The sequence below is a fragment of the Dromiciops gliroides genome, chromosome 4, assembly GCF_019393635.1.
Source record: "Dromiciops gliroides isolate mDroGli1 chromosome 4, mDroGli1.pri, whole genome shotgun sequence".
Classification (NCBI taxonomy): domain Eukaryota; kingdom Metazoa; phylum Chordata; class Mammalia; order Microbiotheria; family Microbiotheriidae; genus Dromiciops; species Dromiciops gliroides.
In genome coordinates, this window is record NC_057864.1 from 414,661,334 (window position 1) to 414,680,404 (window position 19,071).

Genomic DNA, 19,071 nt, shown 5'->3' on the forward strand with positions numbered 1-19,071 from the left:
AGAAGATAAGAATTCTGCAACTGAAGGAGATGAATGCATTAGAGAGATCAGAGAAGCCAATAAGAGACGTTGCTTATAGAAGCTGAGACATTGTAAGACAGAACATACAGACCTATGGGGCCGAGAAGCCAATGGAACTGAGAGGCTGACAGAAACTGAGACCAGTTAACTGCAGAAAGGCAGGCTCTGCAATTGAGGTGGAGAGCTGATAGGAAAGGAGAATCCTCTGCTATAGTTGAAAACCTGGTTAGAGAAAGACTTCCTTGTTGTTTAGCGCTATATATAGCTTGAGAGAAGGAAACTATTCTTGGGCTTGCAAACATTACTTGACCTCTATAGATCAAGAAGGAAATATCTGTTCAAAGTCCACAGAGAGAAGGCCTTACTAGCTTTGTATATCCCAGAGTTTAAAAAGAGCTGCTTTTGACTTAAAGATTGTAATATTACCTCAGTGCTCAGAGGGCATAACTAGGATATTCTGGAAACTTCCATGTTTAAGACTGCTAGTTATCAAAAAGAGCTTAACTCTGGTTCAGTGGTCTAAGAGTAGCAGAGAAATGGCTTTATCCAATAGAATAGGGGAGAGAGTGTTCATAGGCTACAGACTATGCCTTAGAGATACTGTAGGCATCCAGGTCTTCAGTCCACAGTCATGAATTGTCCAGAGTATATGAGATTTCCCACTGTGTGCCTCAGTGCTTAAGTTTCTCTAAGTTTATGCCTACCCATCCTCCATACTTGTTGCATTTGTGGGAGAATGTGACCCAGGTTTATGGGTGGACTATTTTGATTACTCATGCTTTCCCCCCCATTTATTTAGTAAATGGTTGGTTATGATTATTTATGATTTTGTCTTTTCATTTAGTAAAAATTTTATGCTTGAGAAATAATGGACTCAGGTATGACAGCATATATCTATAATCCCTGTTACGAGGAAGGCAAAGGCTGGTGGATTGCTTGAGCTCAGGAGTTTTGAGTTGCAGTAGGTTAATCTGATTAGGCACCAATATATGCTCTCTAGCACCAATATAGTAAGCCCCTGGGAATTGGGCTCATCAGCCTGACTAAAGAGGTTGAAGTGGCCTATGTTGGCAATGGAGTAGGTCAATTAATAGTGGGATTGGAAGCATGTGTGGTTGTTGTACTTCCAGCTTGGATGAGATAGGAAGACACAGTTGCAAAACTTTTAAAATGAATAAATGGAGTCATTATAACAGATTTAAGTAAATGGGAAACACATAGGTTGGGCCTCAAGGGTTATCTTTGTGATTATAAATGTATCTTTTCTGCACACCAGTGTTACCTCCAGAGGGGGTATCTCAAATACTCTCTGAAGAACCATGGTCAATTTTTTATGTGAGCAAATTTATAGCTGGTAAACACTGTAGATCAGGGCTTGAATTATTGTTTTGTTGATTGTCTAGGCTTAAGAATATGATGGAGAAAATATCAATAATGCAGCTTAAATTTAGGAGTGTATTACACATACTTTTTTTTTTGAGATCTGGTTGTAAAACATTTACCAGAATACTCCCATCTCTAGAATACTGAGAATGAATTGTAGTAGTGGACCTACTTGTGGAAAGCTCCCTTCTAAGAAAACCTATTTGACCTAGCATTTTGAATATGGTTTGCAAATACGCTAGCTAGTCCAGATAGAGGGAAAAGGGGGTTGGACATCATGCTATGTGGCCACACCCTTTTTCTACACCTGCTGCATGAATGTGTATTTAATATATTTTTTCCATATGTGTAGGACTATTAATAAATGACATTAGAGGTCCAGAGCCCATGCTGACCTTGGATTCAGGAAGACCTCATTTCAATGTCTGCCTCTGAAATGATGATAATAGTTCACATTTAGATAGCACTTTACCAGGTAGGTGGTACAAATAGTGTTATTTTCTTTTTTTTTTTCACATGTGATGAAATTGAAGCTCAATGAATCTAAGGGACTTGCCTCCAGTTACATGCCTAGGAAGTAGTGGTTCTTTGGTCCAATTCTTATTATTCCATATGCTCTTTCCATTGGATCACAGGGCATGGGACAGGTTTTTAGTATTTCCTACTATAAGAAAGAAAACCACCCTACCTCACTCCAACAAAATAAAATTAAGTGAAAAACTAAAAAAAATCTCAGCCTTAACTTTTATTCGTCTTGTATATTACTTCTCCTGGGAGAAACTTACTAGCTGCCTCATCTGTTCATTGTTAATGTTCATCCTTTGTATCAAAGGCTAGTTTGCTCATTTGATTTTTTGAGAGAAGCTAGTGCATGGGGGCAATCTTCTGGGACTTTGGTAAGATTTTAGAGTGAGAAGGCAACTTGTAGCTAAGTTTGGAAAGTTAAGATTTCTTCAATTTGGATGGCCAAACACTTTTTATTTTGTACTTTGGAACCCTATTCCCTATAATATGCAGGGTACACACACATTGTGTAGTTAGGGGGGTTACTATTGGAGAATCCTCCCCCAAATTCCATGGGTCTATGAGAGATTCTTTGGTTTTGTTTAAAAAATATTTTGGGGTTACATTTTAAGTTCTAAATTGTTTCTCTCCCTCCCTTTCCATCCCACTCTAGAGAAGACTTCTATTAGATACAGCTTTATAAATATATGTAAAACCATACTATGATTACTTCTATTTATCAATTCTTTGTCTGGAAGTGAATAACATATTCCTTCCTAGGTCCTTTATAGTTGATCTGAGTATTCATAGTACTCAGAATAATTTGGTTGTTCATAATTATTCTTTGAACAATATTGCTGTTACTATATGTGATGCTCTTTTGGTTTTGCTCACTTCATGTATCATTATTTCATACAAGACTTTCCATGTTTTTCTAAAATTAGTTAGCTCGTCATTTCTTTCTTTATTTTTTTAGAAAGGCAATTGGGGTTAAGTGACTTGCCCAGGGTCACACAGCTATTAAGTGTTAAGTGTCTGAGGCCGGATTTGAACTCAGGTACTCCTGACTCCAGGGCCGGTGCTCTATCCACTGTGCCACCTAGCTTCCCCTAAAATTAATTAGCTCATCATTTCTTATAGTAGAGTAGTATTCCATCACAATCATATACTGCAACTTATTCAGCCATTCCCCAATTGATCCATTCCCAATGGCATCCTTTCAATTTTCAATTCTTTGCCACCACAAAGAAAGCTGCTATAAATATTTTATCACCTTGGAAGCAGACATAATAATGGTATTGCTGGGTCAAAGGTTATACAGTTTTAAAATTCTTTGGGTATAATTCTAGATTGCTTTCCAAAATGCCACAATCAGGAAGGCAGGATAGTCTGTGGAATAGGAAGGTCATCTTCAGAACCAGTGCCTCTTTCTTACTCCAAGGAGGCCTATAAACATCAATTTACAGGTAAAAAAGCAGGGCCAGGAATGTGTCTGGGATTGTATTTAGATATGGCCATTACATGGTGGTGTCTTGAAAGGAAAGGGACTAAGAGTGGCCCTTTTAAATGGGTGGCCCTTTCAAAGCAGAGCAGCTCAGGTCTGCTCAATCTGGTTACCTGTTTTTGTTGTCTGTCTGCTTGGGTTCCCTTGTGTTCCATGTGTTTCTGGAGAAAGCCTCAGCCATTGGGCAGCACCACAAATGGCCTAAAGCACAGAACATAATCAAAGGGCCGAGAAGTAAGGACATAATCACAGTCAGGGACAACTGCTTCCTTGAGGTCTTGTAACTTATTCCCTATTGTCTTGTGTGTGTCAGAGGTAACCATAACAGGGTGGTTAATGGTTTCAGTAGCCTAAATGTAACCCTGAGGCACTATAGTTTCTAGAGTTTATTCTTTTCCTTGGCAATCCTAGAGGTTTTGACGAAATTAGTATGCCAGCTAAGTAAGCAAGGCAGCTAGGTGGCAAAGTGGATAGAGCATCAGACCTGGAGTCAGGAAAACGTACCTTCCTGAGTTCGAACCTGGTCACAGACACTAGCTGTGTGACCCTGGGCAAATCACTTAACCCTGTTTGCCTCAGTTTACTCATCTGTCAAATGATTGAAAAAGGAAATGTCAAACCACTCCTGCATCTTTGCCAAGAAAACCTCAAATTAGGTCATGAAGAATCAGACATGACAAAATGACTGAATAACAAAGGAGTTTGTAGAAAGTGCTTTTTCAGCTTGTCATGCATTATGAAGTCAAGCCATCCAACTTCATCCGGGCCCTTCCTGCATCAAAACAATACTTTCATTCGTCCCCAATTGATTCTCTTATCTTACTATGCCCAAAAGTTCAGCCAAATATTCTATTCTTTATTTAAACCTCCCACACCTCTACCCTTATCCTTCTTAGCTGAGAATATTGCCTCCCATTTATTGAAAAGATTGAGGTCCTGTTGTGACCTCCCTATTGGCCTACAATCCAACTGTCTGTCAGGTGTCTTGGATTGAATATCCGGTAGACATCTTAAACCTAACATATCCAGAACTGAACTCATTATCTTTTCCCCTAATTCTTTCCACTATCGACTTCCCTATTACTTTTTTTTTTTGAGGGGCAATGAGGGTTAAGTGACTTGGCCAGGGTCACACAGCTAGTAAGTGTCAAGTGTCTGAGGCTGGACTTGAACTCAGGTCCTTCTGAATCCAGGGCTAGTGCTTTATCCAGTGCACCACCTAGCTGCCCCCTCCCTATTACTTTTGAGGGCAACCTTATCTTCCTAGTTCCTAAGTCTCACAACACAGGAGTTATCATTGACTCCTATCTTTCATCTTCTTCTACCCAATCCATTGGCAAGGCTGGCTGATTTTACCTTGGCAACATCTCTTGAATATTGCCCCTTTTCTCCTCTGACATTGCTACCACCTTAGTGCAGGCTGTCATCACCTTGTGCTTGGACTATTGAAATAGTTTGCTGGTAGGTCTGCCTACCTTGTCTCTCCCCACTCCAATCCATCCAGCTGCCAAAGTGGTTTTCCTAAAGTACATGTCTGACCATATCAATCCCCCACCCCCCGCCCCATCAATAAACTTTATTGTCTCTCTGTTGGCTCCAGGATCAAATACAAAATTCTTTATTTGATATTCAAAGCCCTTCACAACCCACCCTTCCATAGCCCCAACCTTTCCAGGCTTTTTACTTTTTACTTCCTACCACCTATTCTTTAATCCAGTGATACCAGCCTCTTTGCTGTTTCTCAAACAAGAGAATCTGTCTCTTGGCTCTAAGAATTTTCTCTGACTCTCCTCCATGTCTGTAATGCTCTCTTTCATCATTTCTACTTCAAGCCCCAATTTAAATCCCATCTCCTACAGGAAGCTTTTCCAAACCCCTCTTAATTCTGGAGCCTCCCCTCTTTTTAAAAAATATTTATTTTATTTTTAATTTATGGAATAAAACAAGCATTTCCAAAACATAGTATAATAAAAAAGACAATTGCACATGAAACTGCAAATTGACTATGTACAACTTGCTATTCCTTTTAAATATATAATAAAATTATCATATAAATTTCCCCCTTTTTCTTCCCTCCCCCTTTCTCTAGAGATGGCTACCATTAGACTCAAATATGTATGTGCATATGTAAAATCATTCTATATATACTTCAATTTATCAGTCCTTTCTCTGGATGCAGGTAGTGTCTTCCTTCATATGTCCTTTGTGGTTAATTTGGGTATTTATAATAGTTAAAATGACTTATGTGCTTAAAGTTGTTCTTAAAACAATATACCTGTTATTGTAATACAAGGTTCTCTTGGTTCTGCTCATTTCCTCCATTATTTCATGCAAGTCTATCCATGTTTTTCTAAGATCATTGAGCCTTCCCTCTTTTAATTATTTCCTATTTATTTTGTATGTAGCTTGTTTGTACATATTTGTTTCATTGTTCTCCCCCCACCCCTTTTTAAATTGTGAGCTCCTTGAGGCCACAGACTATCTTTTTGCCTCTTTGTATCCCTAGGATTTAGCACAGTGCTTAGTTTATAGCAGGTACATTATAAATGTATACTGACTGACTGAGTCAGAGGGCAGGGAAACATTCTGTTGATCTGGCAGGCATGAAATCTCTCAGGCTAGTTCATTAATACATGGCTTAGGCTATCTTGTCTTGATTGAAACTTAGATTATGAACCTTTCCAAAACACCTGATACAGTGACCAAATCTAACAATAAATGTAAGATTCTTTTGTAATAGTTATAGGATTATAGGGCCAGAGATCTAGAGTCAATATCTACATCCTTGAGTTCTTTGGTGACTTCAGATATGATCTGTCCAGGAGTTCTTAACCTTTGTTTGTGTCACGAACCCCTTTGGCAGTCTGATGAAGCCTATAGTCCCCTTCTCAGAATAATGTCTTTAAATACATAAACTAGACTTACAAAGGAAAATTATTATTTTGTAATAAAGATGTAGATTTTTCCATTGAAGTTCGTGGACCCCCTGAAACCCATGGGTCCTTTAGAGATCTATGAACCACAGGTCAAGTACAGCTGATCTAGTCTAACCCCTTCATTTTACATATGAGGAAACTGAGGCCCAGAGTTATTTTCTCAAGGTCCCTTGATTCTGCTGAGTTGGGGAAGGTATGTTCTTTATTGATTTTCTGGGACCATTACCTTATTAAAAATTACTCAGTTTTACTTCCTTTTAGTGATCTTTTTATTTTAACTTGATGTAGTAATTTTGAACATTGTTTCCTATCTTGTGCTTATTTTACTTTATATCCCCTCATATAAATATTTTCATGCTTCTCTGAATTCTTATTTTTCATTTCTTGTTCTATAATGATTTTTCATTACATTCATTTACCATAGTTTATTCATTCTTCAAACAAGGGACAGCCAACTTGTTTCTACTTCTCTGCTATTGCAATAAGTGCTGCTATGAATATTTTGGCCTATATTAGACCTTTGTTATGTCTTTGACCTCCTTGGGTCAAAGGACAGAAACATCCCATAGTGAGATCTCTGAATCAAAGGTAGACAGCTTTTGAAACTTCAAATCTCTGTCTCGTCCTGGGAGGCCTTGAGAAGACATGTAGGAATTTTTTTTTTGCATTGTCCTTGGTAATGCTAAACTGTTTGGGACAATGGAAAAAAGGAAGTCTTGCTAAAAGCAAAAACAAAGTATGCTACATAATAGGGCCCAATAATGCTACATTGTGCTGTAAAAATGATACAATAATGCAACAATTTTTACATATGTGGTGACACTGAGGAGAAGTTAATGGAACAGCACTTACCCAATTTAATAAGCAAGGAGAGACCTTTGTGGGAACCTCAGTAGGTCCCCACCCAAAGTACACAGTGAGGTAGGGTCACACATCTCCTTCCACTTTAGACCTAAGAGGCGTAATACTGTTAGCAAAATTAAGAGGGCAGGGCACTTGATCTGTGCGATAGAAAAATAGCTGATAATTGCCAATAGCCCTAATGAAGACATGAACCTCTTTCCTAATCTGAGACTGCCTCTTGGTAGTAGATAAAAGCAGGGAGATCCTGGACCTCCAAACTAGTGTTTAGGTCGGTCCATTATACTGTGTGTTTTAGTAAGGAAGACAGCGAGAAAACCAGGTAAGACTGTTTCTGTAGCATACTAGTACATTGCTGAACAGAGTGCTTATTTCAGTGGCTTTCCCTATGTGTTCCCATGTGTTATATACCACACTGGTAAAAGTCTTGTGTATTGAGCTTTGTTGCAAATTTCTTGGGGTTTTAGACAAAAAATATAACAGAAATCTTGACAATCATTCTATGTCACAAAGTCAGTGCCTACCACATCCTTAATAATAACACTTAGTGTTTATATAGCTCCTTAAGGTTTGCAAAATTTATGTAGGTGTGTATTCTTGATCATAACATATATTCTCACATGTATGAATATCTAATATTAAATCTAACACATCCTCATTTGTCCTCTCAAATGGTAGGTGCAATTATATCCCCAGTTTTCAGATGAGAAAAACTGAGGTTAAGAGGGGTAGCTAGGTAATACAGTGGATAAAGCACTGGACCTAGAATCAAGAAACCTTGAATTCAGATCTGTCCTCAGACATGACCTGTATGATCTTGGGCAAATCCCTTTATCTCCTTAGTTGTCCCATCTACTAAATGGGGATAATAACAACACTTACCTCACAGGGTTGTTGTGAGGATAGAATGAGATAATATTTTTAAAATGCTTTACAAACCTTAAAGCATTATGTAAAAATGGCTATTGATATGATGATGATAGAGATATAAGTGATTTTCCCATGGTTGGTTACATAGTTGGTAAGTGTCTGAGGCAGGGCTTGAACTCAGGTCTTTCTAACTCCAACTCCAACACTCTATGCTCTGTGCCCCTAGCTGCCTTCATTAATCATTAGTGGTCCTTTGATCCTTTTTCTGTTCTCCTGAGTGTGCCTAGATAAGGTTATGGGACCCCAATAGTATTAAAGCTAGAACACAGTGTTCATGAATTTATGGCTTTAGGTGGAAACATTTAGCTTTTTCTTCTATATCTAAAAAATAAAAAATAAAAGGCTATAGTAGTCAAATACATGCACATAACACTGAACCCAATCCTCTGAGATCATATTTTTCAATTAATCTTGATCATGGGATCATGAGATGAAAGGGATTTTAGAAATCAAATCTAATAACTTCACTTTATGACAAAACCAAGAACCAGAGCAGTAGAATGAAATCATCTGTGATAATATAGTATATTGCATGTACTGCAATGTATAGTGTTTATCAACCTTAAAGCACTATATAAATACTGTTGGTGGTGGTGGTGGTGGTGATGGCAGTGATGCTGCTGCTGCTATTATTTTGTCCAAGGTTGTATGGGTAGTAAAGTGATAGAGTCAAGATCTGATACTATGTCTTTTGTTTTTTTGTTTTTGTTTGCAAGGCAATGAGGGTTAAATGACTTGCCCAGGGTCATACAGCTAGTAAGTGTCAAGTGTCTGAGAACTCAGGTCTTCCTGAATCCAGGGCCAGTGCTTTATCCACTGAGCCACCTAACCGCTCCCAATACTATGTCTTTTGATTCCAAATCTAAAGTCCTTATACATGCTTGTTCTTGTTGTTCAGGCATATCTGACTCTATGGAATCTGATCCCATATCAATCTTTTTTACCCCATTTACCAGATAACATCACACATATCCTGGAATTCAACCATTCATTTTCTTTCCTTTTAAAAATTCTGAACTTGGGGCAGCTAGGTAGTATAGTGGATAAAGCACTAGCCCTAGAGTCAGGAGGATCTGAGTTTAAATCTGGCCTCAGACACTAGCTATGTGACCCTGAGCAACTCACTTAACCCTGATTGCCTTATTTTCCTCAAGTGTAAAATGAGCTAAAGAAGGAAATGGCAAACCACTCCAGTATCTTTATCAAGAAAACCCCAAATGGGGTCATGAAGAGTCAGACATGACTGAAAAACAACTGAACAAAAACATCAATGTACAAAGTTCTGTGCTAAGTGGTAATTCCTACTCTTAAGGATTACGCTCTACTAGAGAAGAAATTATATATATATATATATATATATATATACATATAAGGATATTAAAAAGTAGTGTGTAATGGTGGGAAGAGGAAAAAGTCAGATAAAATACTCTAACAAAATTTGTGCAAAAAGAAAATCCTTTCAGCTTAAATGATCAGTGAAAGCTTCATGTAGGAGATGGCACTTGACCTAAGTATTGAAGGAAGATCAGGATTCTGAAGATCAGAGATGAGAAGTCACGGGGGATGGCATGCCTAGAGATGGGAAATGTCATATTGAGTTCAGGGAACCCTTAGTAGGCCAGTCTCTTTGGAAGGGAGAGTACCTGAAGGGGAGTAATTACAAAAATGAGACTGTAAAGGTAGGTTGGAACCAGATAAAGAAAGGAATTAAATTCTAGATTAAGTTTGTATTATTGCCTAGAGTAGGGATTCTTCATGTGAAGTTCATGAGCTTGTTTTTAAATTTATTTTTATTACTGTATTTAAATATGATTAATTACTTTTGTAAACCTATGTATTTTATTTTATGTATTAAAATAATGATTATGAGAAGGGGTCCATAGGCTTCATCAGACTGCTAAAGTCAACAAGTGAACAAGCATTTATTATACTCTACTATATCTCAGGCACTGTTTTAAGTGATGTGGGTACAAAGAAAGGCAAAAATTATCCTTGTCCTCAAGGAGCTCATATTCTAATGGGGGAAACAACATGCAAAGGATTTCATGATACCAAAAAAAGAGTTTAAGAATGTCTAGAGGCACTAGAGAGCCATTGAAAATTTTTGAGCGGGGTAAGGGCATGGTAAGTCCCATTTCTTAGGAAGGTTACTTGGACAGCCGTGTGGAAGATGAATTTGAGAAAGCAGATCAGAGGAAGAAAAGTCTCTTAAAAGATCATTAGAATTACCCAGATGATCAGTGATAAGTACCTGAACTAGGGTGGTAGTAGAATAAGTGGAAAGGAGCTAGATTTGAGTTAATGCTGTGGAGAGAGAGGACTTGACAACTAATTAAGGAGAAAAGAAAAGAGAAGAATAAAAGCTCATGGGGAAAGGATTCACTTTATGCATAAAGGAGCAGATTGAAACATGGTTATCCCTACTTGTCTGTTTGGTTTGCTCAGTTGTAGGCCCAGTAGAACACCGTGACACCTTGCATTTGGATTTCAAAAGTAGTCCCTTCTCTCCCCTCCACCCCAAATAGGAAGCCATACACTAATATCTCCTGACTTGTAATATGCCATGTACTGTTTAGAGTAACAGTAATCACAGGGTTTTGAGAATATTAAGAGAAAGTGGAAAAGTCAAGGGATAATAACTGGCAAAACAATCATTTAAGCAGGCTCAGAAGAGAGCCGAGACAGGAATACTTCTAGATACTTTACTTTTTTCCCCTAGATGTTTTTATGTGTTAATAAAGTAAATACCTCCTTTCTAAAAGGATGTATTTAGGAAGCTAAACTGTTCACTTTTTATGAATGATCTATTTTACAGAGCTTAAAAATATGTCAAGCTTAACTGCAGTAAATCCTTCTCTTGCTGTAATAGAGTAATGTAAGCAACTTGGGTTGCCGTTTAAACAATTCCCAGTGTGTGGCATAGCCAGTGCAGTTTGAAATGCCTCTGTCTTTCTAAACAGAAACAGATGTTAGAACAGCAGAGCTGTGCAGAAGTCATTCTTCAAACAGTAGATTAAAACATCTGTCAGGAGTGTTGGAAGGGGCCAGACTAGCAGCAGTAACATCAGCTGGACCTGCCAATCATGATCACTTACATGGGGAGGGGGATGGGGAATGCCTGTATTGGTGGAAGAGGAAGAACATTCAGGGAAGAAGAGTCTCAATGCCCTTGCCCTTTTTAAAGGTTGTTTTCGAAATGTTCATTGCTAGAATATCACGCTTGAGGCCATAAAACTATCCCTCTGGCCTATCCAATATCAGAAGCCCCTTGGACTGAATTTCTTAGGTCTTCCATGAACGTGCTACTCTTCTGTTCCCAGTGACATTGAAGCTAATGCCTCTAAGGAGACTGGGAATGCCTGAAGAATAAACCAGACAATTTGGGGAGCCCTGGTGTACATGATCTTCAGGGTGCCCTTCCTGTTCCTGGTAAACGTCTGCTCATTGGTTTAATCTGCTTGGGGAAATTGGCTGGCCTCCTTAAACCTACCTTAACTCAGAAACTGTTCTCACTTTCATTCCTCATGTAACTTGCTAATGTCTTGAAAGTGGTAGGAAGAAAGCAAATTGCATTTTCAACGTCTTTCATAGGTTTCATCAGAGTAGCAGAGGTGAGGGAGCCTAGAAGCCATTAAGTCCAAGCTCTTATTTTAGAAATAAGGAACCTGATGTCCAGAGAAACAAAATAAATCCCAATTTTAGATTCCTGTGACATAGAGCAAGAAAACAAACCTTATCTCTGTAGCTACCGGTTAAAAAAAACCTACCGCCTCTAATATAGCACAGGATTATACATTTTTTCCTCTCCCCAATCTCACCTTTGGTTTCCAGAGCTTTTGACTCTCATTTGCACAGGGATAGATGCTATTACACTGATGACGTGCACAACACAGGGTGTAAAGGATGTGTAGCCAAGACCAGGTTCTCTTAAGCAAAGCTCCCTGCTATAGGACATTCCAGTCTCCTCCATAAGATTTTTGACTCTTGCATCAAGCTCTCTTGTCGAGGAAGAGGAGCCTTTTCCCCTATTTAATGCCCATAGAGAACAGTGATACTCCAAGGCAAGTGGCATACACTTTTTTGTTGTTGTTTTGTTTTGGCGGGACTTGCCTATTTGGCATTCATAACTTTTCACACTCCTACCTTTTCAGTCATACCTTATTCTTCCAACCCTTTCTATGTACACTGTGATGCAGTGAGACTGGCCCCCCAATCATTCCTTGAACAAGTCACTCCATCTCTCTCTTTTTTTTTTATTCTTGGTGAGGCAATTGGGGTTAAGTGACTTGCCCAGGGTCACACAGGTAGTAAGTGTCAAGTGTATGAGGCCGGATTTGAACTCAGGTCCTCCTGAATCCAAGGCCAGTACTTTATCCTCTGTGCCACCTAGTTGCCCCTCACTCCATCTGTTGATGAGCTTTTTCACTTGTCTCCAAAGCCTACAATTCCACCCACCTTCTACAAGAAGCCTTTCCGAATTTTGCCTTAATGCTAGCTCCATTTATTTCCTTCAGCTTTTCTTGTCTATATCAATTTGTACATAGATGTTTGCATGTCATCTCCCTGTTAGACTGTGAGCACTTTGAGATTGGGGATTTTTTTCTTCTTTTGATTTCTTTATAACCCCAATGATTAGCACAGTGTTTGGCCCAGAGTAAGTGCTTTAAAAATGCTTGATTGTTGAATGACTATTGTGAGAAAAAAGGTTTGAGGACCACTTTTGTCAAAGACATCCTAAAATATTGATGCTAAACACCAGTTAGATAGGATGGCATGCTCCTGGACTCCTAACATCCCTGTCTAGAGCAGCAAAAGAGCAAGGGTCTATTCCTGGATTCTGAGAAAAGGCCTGAGAATATCTCTAGATTGTTATAGCTATGTTCCTGGCATAAAGGAAATTCAGCATGGCAGATTCTATTCATATATTCAGTAGGATAGAAACTTGTCTTTGGAGTATCATGGGATGCTGGGGAATGCTAGAGCAAACTAGTAGTCTTTACTAGACTTTGTGGCTCTGAAATATGGACAGCTTAGAATCTTTTAAAGAATGCTATGTTTTTATGTGTCAACAAAAGAAATGCCTCCTTCCTTCCTTCCTTTCTTTTTCTTTCTTTTTTGGCATTCCTTTCTTGATGATATACATCTTTTTTTTTTTTAAGTGAGGCAATTTGGGTTAAGTGACTTGCCCAGGGTCACACAGCTAGTAAGTGTGTGTTAAGTGTCTGAGGCCGGATTTAAACTCAGGCACTCCTGACTCCAGGGCCAGTGCTCTATCCACTGCGCCACCTATCAGCCCCTGATGATATACATCTTACTCATGAAATTTGCTCATGTCCTCACTTTCTCTTGTACTAGGTCCCCAAGGTTAGGACTATACAGTTTGAGAGAGCCACCTAGGTGAGGGGCGGTTCCATTCCTACATTTTCTCATTAATTAAATTGTCATCTATTAAGTACCTGCTGTATGAAAAGCATTGTGCTTGTCATTTCAGGAGATACACAGATAATTAGAACATGGGCCTTTGTCCTCAGGGAGCTCACTATCAACAGTCTATCTACACCAATAAATGATACTATATAGTAGCTGTAATGCAAGTTTTAATAATTTAATTTAACAAGCATTTATTTATTCAGAGTCTCCTATGGATCTAATGAGAAAACATGTAAAGTACTTTGCAGTTTAAAGTGCTTTATAGATGCTATTGTCATTATTGTTAAGCAGGAATTATGCTATAGGTACTAGGAATACATAGACAAATATGATTCAATGTATGACTTCAGGGAGATCTTATTATACATTGTATATTCTTTTTTTGTGGGGCAATGAGGGTTAAGTGACTTGCCCAGGGTCACACAGCTAGTAAGTGTCAAGTGTCTGAGGCCAGATTTGAATTCAGGTCCTCCTGAATCCAGGGCCAGTGCTTTATCCACTGCACCACCTAGCTGCCCCCTACATTGTATATTCTTATTATATTTTCTCATCATTTCCTGCTTGGCTGTTCTCCTGGACTTCATCATTGTCCCCAGAAACTCTTCTTCCTGCAAGATCACAGCTCTGAAATTCACACCTCCTCATTACCCCCTGCCACTGGGCCCTTTCCCTCCCTCTGATTGGAGAAGGGAGAGGAGGATATTAGGAGAGTTCCTACCAGATCCTTCATTTAAGGAGGATGCTCAAGGCAGCTGCCTCATCATTTCCCATCTGGCTACAAGTGACTTCTTCATGTTCTTATGCCAAGTACCCTGTGCCAATCGCCCTTCCCACTTTTCAGTTCTTTATTTGTCATCTTGCTCAATTGGGTTGTAAAAGTCTTGAGGGCATGGACTTTCTTTTGCCTTTCTCTGTATCCCATAGCACAATGGTGGACACTTGTTGTTCAGTCATTTTAGTCATATCTGACTTTTCACAACCCCATTTGGAATTTTCTTGACAAAGATACTGGAGGGGTTTGCCACTTCTGTCATTTCCTTCTCCAGCTCATTTTACAGTTGAGGAAATTGAGGCAATAAGGGTTAAGTGTCTTATTCAGGGTCACACAGCTGGTAAGTGCCTGGAACTTAGTAGGCACTTAATAAATGTTTATTGATGCATGGCATAACAGGAACTGAATAGAAGTATATGATAAAGTGCTTTGCATAATCTGAGGAAGAGAAAAAAATCAGCTCTTCCTGGAGAACTAAATAAAACCTTGTTCACCTTGCCTTCTGGGTGATATAAGTCCATAGATCTCCATGGATTTACACATCCTATTTCTTAGTTATAAGGAGATAAGTCAGGCTCATTTCTTGAAAGCCTTTTCCCCATGCTTGAATTCTATTGTCTCAATCACTGAAAATTGTCATAGGCAATAAAAATGGACTGGTGTGCTACAGTATAGGAAAAAATGAAAATTATGTGGAGAATGAGTATCCAAGGCTTGAATAACTAAAATACCTTCCTTACATCTGTCCCTATCCTCCACCATCACATGTTAAGTTTTAAACAACAATATAGTAGTTTAGATTTTTTGGTCAGTTTCTATTTGTACATTTACCCTCCATTCTAAGAGTAGAATAAGAAGACATAGAAAATGAGATGAATTTGTCCAGCCTAACACTATGCCAGTGAGGCAGCTACATATCTGGCTTTCTCTTAGGAGCTTAAATTCAGCAGACTAGTGATTCCTGATCATGATGAAGGTACCTGCATATAATCATATATTTTCTCAGTAACTAGGTTAGAAAAGTGAGACTGGATCATGTGGAGCTCCTGGCCTTGAAAGTTCAGACTTCAATAAGAAAGACAAGTGGCCAAGAGCACAAGGCTAATTTTTTCTAGGGCACATCTACAATAGACCTTAAGCTACCTTTTCTTCTATATCCACTATTAAGGATATCACTGTGAAACTGAAAAAAAATACAACTGTTTTATATTTGGTCTTTGAGGTGCCATCTCTGTAAACATCTGGATAACTGGCTACATCTCATTTTTTCTCCAGCTGTCTATTGTTGTATAGATGCAAATTGCATCCGCATGGTTAATCACTTAAGAACAAAACCCATGGTCTTTCCTATTCACTGTAGCTCTCATCTCATGGTTGAGCTGTCAAACTACCAGTCCCATGTTTCATTCCCATGAAGATGGCCTCACTGCAAGCAGAAGGTTTCATGTTTCACCCTAGTCTGATCTGGCCACACATTCATTCATTCATTCATTCATTCATTCATTCATTCATTCATTCATTCATTCATCCATCCATTCATTCATACATACATATGGGTAATCTCAGATCTGACTCCAAATCCCTCCAATTTGGGCTCAGGACATTCCCCCTCCCCCGACAGCCCACATACCAGTGGCTGTACTGTACTCCCATCACTCCAGCTAGATGAATGATCTCAATTTGGTTGATAGCTTTGTAACAAGCCAGAAGTTTTTGAATAATGGCTTCTATGCTCTCACAAAGGAGCCTTTAAATGACGGGCAGTGAGTGCCGTAGGTTTTCAACAAAACTGCTGAGCCTCTAAGCCAAGCCCCTTTGCAGCTGGTGTTTTGCTAGGAGTCCTTGTGCCAAAGAACTTGTTGGTGCAAATGAAAAGAATGGGAATAGGGAATCCTGTGTAGTTAAAAGTGTAGTGCAGCATGTATGTTTTCCAACTACCCACACTTATAGTTGCAGCAAAGACCAAAGCTTTTGCCCTTTCATGAATGCCTCTCCTAAGATGCAAAATAACATTCGCTTGGCCAAAAGCAAACCACAGTTCAGTTCTGCTCAATGCAGTTTGTGATATCTATCTATCTATCTATCTATCTATCTATCTATCTATCTATCTATCTATCTATCTATCTATCTATCTATCTATCTATCTATCATCTATCATCTTTCTTTCTTTCTTTCTTTCTTTCTTTCTTTCTTTCTTTCTTTCTTTCTTTCTTTCTTTCTTTCTTTCTTTTGATCTATCCATCCATCATCCATCCATCCATTCAGCACTTAATAAAGGGCATAGTATATAGTAAGTGTTTAATAAATACTTTTGCCTGGCTGCAGGAAATTGTCAATAAGCATTTAAGGCAAGTCAACAAGCATCTATTAAGCACCTACTATGTGCCAGGCACTGTCCTAAGTATGGGAGATAAAATAAAAAGCAAGAAATTGTACCATCTCTCAAGGAACTCAAAGTCTAATGGAAGAGATAATCGTGTACAAACAACATAGAGACAGGATACCTTGGAGATCGTCTCAGAAGGAAAGCACTGAGATTAAGGAGGACGGGGAAAAGCTTTTTGCAGAAGATAAGATTTTAGCTGAGACTTAAAGGAAGTCAGAGGAGTCAAGAGATGGAGATGAAGAGGGAAAGAATTCTGGATATGGGGGGCATCTAGTGAAAATTTCCGGAGTCAGGAGATGAAGTGCCTTATGAGAGTAGCAGTAAGAACATTATTTTCACAGGATCACAGAGTATATGTCAGGAGTCGGGGTAAGGTACTTCTAAAGGAGTTAGGGATTCTAAGAGGCAGATGTGGTAAGTTTCAGAGTCTTCCATGGATCAAATGAGATAAAATATGTTAAGTACTCTACAAGCCTTAAAGTGCTATATAGAGGCTGTTGTTTCTCCAGACATTACTAAGGCCCTTACCTTGAAAATGCCCATCTATGCCAGCTCTGGCACTTATCCATGGAGGCTTCACAAGCAAAGCCCTCCCTTTGTATAGTGTCAAGCACAGTAAGTCAGTATTTAAATCATGCCAATATATGATGACAATGGAAAGGAAGAGTCAGGATATTGCTGGTTAAGTTAGTGTTTGACTAAGAGTAGATCTATTTAGATTAACTTGAACAAATCAAAGGATGCAAATAACTTATTTATGTTGCATACTAGATGTGAATGGCTCTTTCTTTAAATGCATAGAATACTTGATTATGCCACCTAGGGCCCAGCATCCCAACATCTGAACTAGAGAGAACGGAGTTTGATCTCAGCGCTATCTGAGTGGCAATCACTTTCTCTTTGGTTCATGTTCTCTACTCAGAGTTGCTTTGGGGGAATCTTAAAATCTAGTTCAAATATAGCTTGTGTCTAGATCCCCAGTGGTGTGGGGAAAAGGTCCCTAGATCCTGTACAGACACTCACAGTAACAAAGACTTATGTGAGGTATCGGACCATCTTTACCCTACCCCATAGGAAATGCAGAAAACAGGTGAAGGACTCACAGAAGCCCATCAACAATAGAAATAATGTTCCGCTCTTTCCAGAGAATCTGGCCTTTCCCCATGATCCTGTAGTCCTCTAGACACATAGCACCACCCTGTGGTTTGGACTCTTATTCTAGAAGGATAAGGAACTTGGGGGTGCCAGACAAACAAAGCTCTTTCCATTTGAGCTAATCCCACTTCTTTATCCCAGAAACCCTAAAGAAATCCATACAGGCTTCCACCCTGATGGTATGAACTCCTCTCTGAAGGGAAACACACTTGGAGCTGCTAAGCAGGAAATTCTTAGACAATTTTATCCCCACTGCTTAGGGTTCCTAGAGAGGCATCGCCCCTTCTTATGGGATGTGCACTGTCTGAATAATTCATGGTAAAAGCAGAGGGGAATAGCAGGGGGCAAAGACTAGCTCTTTTGTGCCCCTTCTCCCCAATTATGCTTTAGATCCTCCTGCTGTTTTCCAGCTTCAGGGGCCAAGTCTATGAGCTTTTCTCTCCAAGAAGCTGGAACTGTCCAAGACCTCCTCTTCTCTCACGATAAGCCTGGATTCTAGGAGTCTTTCCTCTCTCCAAGAGGTGAACGCAGCTCAGGAATTCCTCTTTTCTCTCTCCAAAGCATGGTTAGTTTGCTAAAGCGCTAGTTCCATGTTTCATTCCCTCGAAGATGGCCTCACTTAATCCAACCAGTTGGTGCTTTCACCCTTGTCTGATTTTGACAGTCCCTTCAAATTGGGGTTGCTTGGGAGGCAACCCTGAGACTGCATAGCCTAGGAACTCCCCTCTTCTCTTCACAAGTCTGGATTCTGATGCTGCTCAGGAAGCTGGAATTTAGGACCTTCTCGTCCTCTTCCAAAAGCTAGGATTCAGGAACTCCTGCCACACTGACTATATGGTATCCGTCTCCATGGGCTGCCTAATCTCAGGCAAAGAGGTTGTACACCTGCCTCTTCAAGGCTGGGATCAGGATTTGGAGCCCAGGAAATCTCCCTTCATTAGATCTTTCCAATCTTGAGGGCTAAGCAGGGCAGATATTATTCTCATTTTACAGATGGGGAAATAGAGGCTCACTGAGTGTAAGTCACTTGCCCGAGATCACACAGCAAGTAGGAAGCAGAGTTCACTTTGGAACCCAGGTCTTCCCACTTGCAAACCAAATTTCTTTTCTCTTTACTATGTCTGAACCAGGAGTCTGGATGAGATTTTCTCTGACTATAGAATTAATGCCAGAAAATGTGCTCCGTCTC